At 36.0% G+C, this 9,592-nt stretch overlaps 1 non-coding gene across 1 annotated transcript; it reads left to right on the top strand.

Annotated features, from left to right (window-relative positions):
- The first annotated feature begins 8,143 nt into the window (after positions 1-8,143).
- Positions 8,144-8,215, top strand: TRNAP-CGG (transfer RNA proline (anticodon CGG)). Its single transcript has one exon. It is a non-coding gene; the product is annotated as a tRNA-Pro (tRNA).
- Positions 8,216-9,592: the final 1,377 nt, after the last annotated feature.

Below are 9,592 nucleotides of genomic sequence, written 5' to 3'. Positions count from 1 at the left end.
GAGTTTCTCGTAATAATATTAAAGTAAATCTTCATTTACGGTTATGCTCTTTGGACGAAAAGAAGTGGTTGATTAATCAAAGTGAGTGATTATAGAAAAAACGAATAAAAATATGGGTTGAAATGAAATTTTTCAGTTTTACGTCCCACGGTTATGTCATGTATAGGCAAAAGGAGACGGTGATGATGAGAAATGAATGAAAGGGAGGAAGGAGGAAAGTGGGGAAAGGGGGAGAACTCCGAGAAAACTCACACACACGATGTTTGTCCACCACAAAGTTCACTTGCCGTGAGCGGGGATCGAACCAGGGACCCCACACACCAGAGATGAACGCTCTACTACTGAACTACTCCAACTCCAGAATATGGGTTGAAACGGAGAAATTCAAGAAAAACCACGGACATGATGTTTCCCACCTCAAACTTACACGACCTAGGATCGAACCAGAGACCTATCGTTCCAAAATTGACTACATTTTATTTTTTAATTCGCCTCAAACGGAATATGGTTTTCACATTAATCTTACTAATTTTTCTACGTAATCCAATATTGACAGCTATACAAATATAGGCCTATATTGTCACACATGTATGTTTTGATTGAGGCACGATGGCTCAGTGGTAGCGCGTGGGGTCCCTGATGATCCCCCGGCCAAGTAAGTTTGTGGTGGACAACTTGTGTCCGTGGGTTTTTCTCAGGCTACTCCCATTTCCTCTCACTTTGTCATCCCACCAAATTTTCCATCATCATTCAATTGCTTTAATCATCATCTTTCTTAGCCTAAAAATGACATAATCATGGAACATTAAACTGAAAGATGTATGTGTTGATGCTTTCCACAAGAATGTAACTAATTAATTGTACAATTAACCAACTTACGAAGATAAGGGCCAAGTTTTTTTCCGTATCTTAGATATATATACAGTGAAATGCATACAGAGTAGACAGTTTTCATCTTACAAAGCATTATGTTGGATGGATATACCACCTGAATACATTTAGTTTTAAATACTAACTGTCTTGCATGCTATAACATGAAAACACTCTGAAAATCACTATGCTCACACGTATATAACAGGTTTTCATGTACAGCTTTGTCATATGATATTAACTATATATATATATTCATTCTTTTACTTGTTTCATTTACCATACATCACACATAAAACTCCTTGTGGAAAAAAAACGGTGGTTAAGAGCAACAGGTAGTTAAATTATGTTGTGTAAACGAGGTAAAGTGAGGAGGGGGTAGAGAATGTTATTGGCGAAAATGGCAGGTCATCGCATGAAAATACCATAATGAAAACGGAAAGAGGAGGCGGAGTCCAGAGTCACGATTCGGCAATTTGTCTCCAGATGTCATTGTCGTCGTAGGCTGTTGACACTGCGTGTCGTGCATGCTATACACACATACATATACTATATGTGTATATATAATAACTATATACGGTTGCCAAGAGTACATTGATAAGAAACTTATTATATATATATATATATATATATATATATATATATATATATATATATATATATATATATATATATATATATATATATATATATATATATATATATGAGTGTGTGTATTGTAGTTTTTTAGTATAATATTATAGATATATATTACCTACTTGACATTCTGTTACTTTCTTTATGTGACTTGCCTATAAGCCACTTACAATCTACAGGCAATATTTCAATCTATTTCTCTGCACGATATAAAACGCTGGAGCCATATATCATTCGTGGTAGTATATCGCATTCAAAACTTTTGCTTTGATGGGACACTAGATCTCTCTGCTAGGTTTCGATAATTTATATATATAATGATTGTAATCTCTTTTTAAGAATAGTACTGGAATTTTAAAAGAGCTCGTATAGTCAGGGACCGATTAAGCTTTTGGGGGCCCTGGAGCTGACTATTTCAAGGGAGGGCCTATGTTACGAATAATTTCAGCGCATAAATTTTCTTTGCTGCCTTCTATAGCCTCATAGGCTTATCGAAACACCGAGAACTATGCTGTAATATTTTAATGTGCTTCAAGTTTACAAAAATTAGTTTAATTACATTCATTATTAACAGTTCAATGCTCATATACTGCAGTGTAACACACAAATGCCAAATACAAGCCAATTGGTCAACAGTCCCTGCAGAAACCCTAATAGAGTAAAGGGAGAAAAATCATATACAAATAGGTAAAGCTGTACAAGGCTACATTGTTAGAAAAGTTTTCGTCCTACATTTTTGCTCTGCAAAGGATTCTATTATGTCATTAAACGACATTGAAATGACAGAGATATTTCAAAGGAATTGTCACCACAAGTTAATAATTTGGTTTATAATAGAGGCCCCAAAATAGCTCACTCCCCCACAAAATAAGTATCGTGAAGACGCTGGTGGAAGAAGACTTAACTCTAGGAATACCGCGAGCGTTGCGAGAGAAAAAAAAAAAAAACTAGCATGGATCTGAACTCTATAATATAATAAGTGGATTGCTATATTTTAGTTTTAAAGAGAGGGGTTTTTGGGGCCCCCTGAGCCTGGGGGCCCTGGAGCATGGGCTCCTTTGGCTCCGCCCTTAATCCGCTCTTGCGTACAGTACCTTTCTGGTGCAACCATAGTTTAAAAAAAAAAAAAAACTTCAGAAATACGAAAAGTGCATGTTTAGGCCTACAATGTGAAAGGAACTTCATTTCTAAACAATACTAAACCTAAATAATTTTATTCATTCAAGTCTTAGATCTCAGATACTGTTTTAGTGATGATCCATATCAAGACGCACGATAATGCGCCAAGTCAAGTTTCTCTTCCTAGGACATGCAGTGTGCATATTACACGAAACATTCACACAACATTTTGCAGTGTGCCTGTTACACGACATTTTTTTCGAACATCGAATTTTACTTTCCATGAAGATAGTGTAGCTGTGTCACTATCTTGCGCCAGGCCTAGTGTTGTAGTTTTTTTTTCTGTGAAGTTTTTTTTCAATAAAAAACATCGTTCTTTTTCATGTTTTTTTTCAAATGTCTGTTTTTTTTTCTGGCAACTATTATTTATTGATTTATGTTGCAGATTATTGAAATAATCAACAGAACTTGAGTCGAAGCCCTCATAATTTACAAATCGCTTGTTTCTTTGTACCTATACGAGCAAAATTGTGTGATTATTCCTTTCGGCCCCAGGTCATTTTTGGCGTTTTCCTACATTTCCAGTTAGTGACTTATTGCTCAAAAACTATTCATTCGATTGATATGGTTAAGGCCTTGTTTTTTAGAAAATGGATGTGGCTATTTTTTGGTGTACGTTGCATTACAGTGTTGTCAACAGGTGGGAAATAATTGAGAGAAATGTAGGAATGAAAATTTACAAAAAATTCCCTAACCGAATTTCAAAATTTTTTGTATCTAGCACCACTGATGTTATATGGGTTCAAGTCACTCAAACGAATCTTTGGTGTGTTGACAAGGTACAGTGAAATCCTGAAGTCGCTGGCTTCCATTCAAAGAGGGAAAGAAAAAATTCTGTCATACACATGAAATTTTGACACTTTTTACGCCTCAGAAGCAAAAATCAAATATTCCGGGGTACAGCTTCTCTAATTATTCTATTGAAACTTTTTATGGTGCGTTCTGTAGGGCAAAGAGGAAGCTTTCAGGTAGTGGTACGTTTGTTTCAATGTAGCCAGTAAGAGGGTAATAATAGAGGAGAAAAGGGAAATTTTCCGAATTTTTAACCTAATAGCGGGAATTAATTGTTTTGGCTGGAAACGCTGCCATCAGACAGACGAAAACTATCTGAAAATAAACCGTAGTACTCCAAGAATATATCCTATAAGTATCATGGCGATATATAACAAAATAAGCATGAAATTAAAAAAAAAATCTCATTCTATCCAGAAATTCACCATTTTCTTACCATTTCCAGAACATGGTTTATTATAAACCTCAACTGTACTTCCCCTAATTATTCTAGTGAAACTTTTTATGGTGCGCTGTGTAGACTAAGGATGAGGCTGTTAGACACTGTACATTTGTTCGAATGTAGCCAACAAGAAGGAAATAATAGAAATAAAAAAGGGAATTTTTTCCCAAAATTTGCCCCTAAAATCTGGAATTAAAATTTTCTGTAGCTTGTAACACTGCTACCAGACAGACGCAAACTATCTTAAATTAAACTTTGGTTCACCACTAATATATCCTACAAGTATTATGGCGATATTTAAGGAACAAAGCTTCTAATTACCAAAAATATATTACGGTAAACAGAAAAGTAAGGAAAAACTAGAAAAATCAAGGATTAGAACCTAAATACGAATTGTACGTGCGCCCCCTAATTACCCCATTGTAACGATCTGTACTTTCGTTTGTTAAGTAAGGACAAATGTTCGATTGGCGTAAGTTGACTTGCACTCGGTCGTATAGGTGCGGATTTATAAACAAAAATTTCTAATTTTTTGCCCAAATATAGGAGAATTTTAATTTCCCTAATTGGCAACACTGCGCGCAGGCCCGTCCAATTGATGTCAACAGTTAGGTATCCATCCGAGGTATCTACCTGGCAAGTCTTATGGGTGTTTTTCTACAACGAAGGAAGCTACAAGGAAAAAAAGTAAAGGAAATTCGAAATTAGAAAATTCTCGAATTTTTCACTGGAGTGAAATTTGAAAAGGAAATTCGACACCAGAAGAAAAAGAAATTGATAAACTATAGTCCAACCATGTTTTGCAAGAATAAATTCCCGATATCTTAATTAGTGTCCACACAGGAGCGGATTAAACAAGTGACACACCTGTGTGTGCCACTTTGGCCACCTGGGCCACAGAGTATACATTTGATTACATTTTTTTGACTACTAACTCGTGTTGTTGTTGTAGTTATAGTCTCGACTAATAATACTATCGTTGTAAACAATAATTTTATAAGGAAAATTTTCTCTCATTTTTACATCTTAGTTCCAACACTGTTGGTGAGAAATGCAGGGTGTTTCAAAATAAATTTTGGGGTTTTAATTCTTCGTAGTACTTATTACATTTTTACGTACAATTATAAGCAATGCATCAAGTAAAAGAGCACCTCAAACAATCTTTGCTACAAGTGTTCAATGTGAGATTCATTTGTCACACGGCACACATCTAGTCGAGAGGCGAGAAAGGCCCATAAACTTTCCGCCATATGGCACAAAACACATTCAATTTAGGGGAGTTTCGTTTCAACTGTACCATCTCCTGAGGATTTGCTGACGGCCAGATGCAAACACTATGAGTGTTCACATTAGCTCTTAGGTGAAATGTCGATTTATCACTGAAGACGACACGATCCAGAAAATCTTCATTGTTATGCAGGAATATTTCACTTGCGAAATTGGCATGTAAACCGTAGTCTGTATTCTTTAGACCTGTAGCAATTGCAAACGATAAAGACGTAGTTGCGAGCGTCTCCTTAATATTCTTCACACAGACGGTTGCACTGTGCAGATTCAGTCTTTAAAACACAAAAAGCTTTCTGCTCTCTTAGTCTCCATTTTTGCTACTTGCTCTTTCTAACGGCAGACAGACGAAACAATGCATGTACATGCGTGCGTACAAAACTGTTTGAGTTGCTCTTTCATTTGATATAATATTTATAATTGTAAGTTAATTGTAATAAATACTACAAAATTTCAAAACCCTAATATTAATTTTGAAACACCCTGCATTACTTCAAATTGAGTCATCCTATATTCATGTATTTTATATACATATCATCAGGGCCGGTCCTATCAATTTGTCGCCTCGTGCAATGGCATAATTTGCCGCCTCTCCCTTTCTCGAGAAAGAACAAATCTTAAAAGTCATGATTTTAAGTATCCTACTCCAGCATGAACAACAAAGGCGAGGGTAAGTGCAGTCGCACTCAGAAAGGCTTAAATACTTAGTAAAAATGCAATTCCGTTATGTCTGTTTTTCCTTTAAATATTAATCTATTATGTTTGTGAAAGATAAAGCAAACACACCTGCAGAGGAAAGATGGTAATCCTTATTATAGAATTCACTATCGAGCTTCAATCTCAATGTATCAGTTTGCAATTCCAGTGCAACTAGCTCTCTTATCTTTATTTCTTGATTTTTTCTTCTACATCTTCTAACATTTTTTTTTTTTTTTAAAAAACTTGTTTCTATCTTCAATGATAAGGAACTCGTTTCTGACAAAAACAAGACTAGTTTCATATCAAAACTGTGGTAAGTTACTAAATGGAACAGATATTCACTACTATTCGAGAATTGAATTCTTGCATTTGACAACAATCAAGCAATTTGTGCTCGGATTTATTCGACCATTTGCTTTAGCATTGTCCATGTAGCCTTAAACTAATGCAACCTAAACATAATTTATGAATGTAGTATTCAAATAGAAGGTCAGCTTAGTAAATGTAACTACCATCATAATGAAGTATGTTTCCAACAAGAAATATTTAATTTAAATAAAATACTTGTGACAGATTTTGCCGGACCATCCAAGCTTGCCGTTCCACGCAAATGCACGTGTTGCATATATGCAGTGGCGTATTTAGGGGGCTTCCGGGCTTAAGCCCCCCCGAAATCTTACATACTGTAGTAAAGTATATTAAATATCTTGCAGAATTTTCACATTTTCAGGAAAGCCCCCCCCCCCCCCGAAAGTTAGCAAAACCCCTTCCGAAACAAAATCGTAAATACGCCACTGCATTTATGGTAGAGCCGGCTGTGCATATCATATATATCTAGTCGACAAATTATTTATATATGACATTTAGAAAAATAATATTAGGCAAATTAGTATTAGTTTTTACCTTTAGACAAGTTATTGAAAATTTATACTGTTTGTGACATTATTTTCGTTCTTATTAAAGGCCTGCTTTCACAAAAAAACAAAATTTCATTTCTACTTTTATTTCTTAGTTGATATTGATGAAAACTGCTGAAACCCGAATTGTTAATAGGTATGGTATTCATGTAAATTGTAAAATATTTGTAGCGTATCAGTATCTAACGTTTAATTTATGTTGCATTTTACGGTGATTACACCAACATAAAAATATTTCATACTTAAATAGACGTAAGATGCATTACAAATGACTATTTGAAAAAAAACGAAATTTAGAAAAAAAACGAGAGGCAATGTTTTTTTTTCTAAAAAAAACGAACATTTCTGAAAAAATACGAACCGTTTTTTTTCTATTTACAACACTAGCCAGGCCTTATATATATATATATATATATATACAATTCCCAATGTTATATCTTGAACCGTTTACAAGATATAGGGTCATACAATCGTCAAATTTTGGCACTCACTTATCTAAACCTGTGTAGTACTTCCAGTAGACTGGAAACTTGAAAGAGAGCACGGCGGCTAAGTGGTAGAATGCTTATTTCTGTTGCGTGGGGTTCCTGATTTGATCCCCAATCAAGTAAGTTTGTGGTGGACAACATCGTGTCCGTGAGTTTTCTCGGGGTACTCTCGTTGCCTCGCGCAATTATAATTATTCCGTCATAATTTACTTTAATTATCGTCTCCGTTAGCCAAAAGGGCATAAATGTGGGACGTTAAACTGAAAAATTTCATTTCATTTTATTTGGGAACTTAGAATGTGACACAAGTTTAGGATTTGATATGTATAAGTAAAGGACAAATTTTCGAAAACTGAAAATTCACCCTCCAAGTTTAAAAATTGAGAGGAAGACCAAAAGTACGTAACTGTACTCAAAACATATAGTCTACTTCCTGCAGATCAGAAACTTGAAATTTGGTACATATGTAGGATTTGTGACAAAAACGGGAAATTATCCTCAAAGGGGGAAAGGCCAGAGTTACGTCACTGAACAAGGGACGTACCCGCGGCGAGGGTCCACCGGGTCCAGACTTCTTAAAAAAAAAAACTTTCTAACTCAATATACATTTGAACACTTTCTCAATAAAACTAGACTTGTTCAACAGGGAAATGATTGAAGTAGCATGAAAATGTGATCTTACACTCCATCTGTACTCTCTTTTTTTTTATAAAAAATATCTAGTTCTATTATTTAATTCTGTAAATATAGGTGGAAGTATTTTACGATTAGTTATCGTCTTTTTGGGTGCAGAATAATACCCATTTAATAGAACATAGACGTAGTGGCTTGTAGGGGGCGCGGTGGCTCAGTGGTAGAGCGTTCACCTCGGGAGCTTGGGGTCCCTGGTTCGATTCCAGCTCGCGCCGTGTGGACTTTGGGGTGAACAAACACTGTGCTCGTGGCTTTTCTCAGGGTTCTCCCGTTTCCTCCCATTTTTGTCATTCCATATTTTCACTCATTTCTCATCATCACCATCTCCTTTAGCCTAACCGGCATAAGCGTGGGACGTAAAACTTAAAGATTTCATTTCATTTTTACGTAGTGGCTTGTAGTATTAGATCCCCAAACTTGGACTCCTCCCATCAAAAGTTTCTGTGTGCACTCCTGCACTAGACTCAAAACCTATAAGATATTTCCTGTAGATATAGAAACTTGAAATTTGACACAAATGTAGGACTTGTAATACAAGTGAAGGGGAAAAAATCAGAAGACTTGAAATTTCCTCTCCTCCAAGAGAAAATTAGGGGCAAGGGTAAAATTACGTTACTTGCTTCAAACCCTACAGAATACTTCCTACAGATATAGAAGATAGAAATTTTGCACAAATGTGGGATTTGTGATTCAAGTAAAGGGGGGGGGGGAATTCTGAAGACTGGAAATTTCCCCTTCGTCCAAGGGAGAAAATTACGGGGCAAAAGCAGAAAAATGAAATGAAATCTTTAAGTCTTACGTCCCACGGTTATGCCGGTTAGGCTAAAGGAGACGGTGATTATGAGAGATGAGTGAAATGGTGGAATGAAGAAAGTGGGAGGAAACGGGAGAACCCCGAGAAAACCCACGAGCACGGTGTTTGTCCACCACAAAGTTTACTTGGCGGAGGCTGGGATCGAACCCGGGACCCCAAGCACCAGAGGTGAACGCTCTACCACTGAGCCACCGCGCCCCCAGGGGCAAAAGCAGAGTTACGTCATTGGTCTTAAAATCAATACGATACTTCCTGTAGATATAGAAACTTGAAATTCCGTACAAATAGAAAGGTTGTGATATAAGTAAAGAGAAGAATTCGAAAACTAAAAATTTTCTCCCTCCGAAAGGCAAATGAGGGAGAAAGGACAAAATTGCATCACTTGATTAAAAACCTATAGGGCACTTCCTGTAGACATAGATACTTGAAATTGGTGTAAATGTGTGGTTTGTGACATAAATAAAGGGAAAAATCCAAAAACTGGAAATTTCCTCCTCTAAGGTAGAAAATTACGGGCAAGGACAAAATTGCGTCACTTGATGTAAAACCTATAGGTTACTTCCTATGGGCATACAAACTTAAAATTTGGCACAAATGTAGATTTGTAATACAACTAAAAGGGGAAATAAATTTACAAAACTGGAAATTTCTTCCTCCAAAAACGAAAATATGGTGATAAGGGCAAAATTTACATGGTTACGTCACTTGCTTTAAAACCCATAGACCTATATGATCACCATATTTTCTTCTCTCCTATCGTATCTCGAAAGTAAAAATG

This window comes from Thermobia domestica, chromosome 8 (genome assembly GCF_964235325.1).
Source record: "Thermobia domestica chromosome 8, izTheDome1.hap1.1, whole genome shotgun sequence".
In the NCBI taxonomy this organism is placed as follows: domain Eukaryota; kingdom Metazoa; phylum Arthropoda; class Insecta; order Zygentoma; family Lepismatidae; genus Thermobia; species Thermobia domestica.
This window is presented reverse-complemented; position numbering and strand designations above follow the sequence as displayed.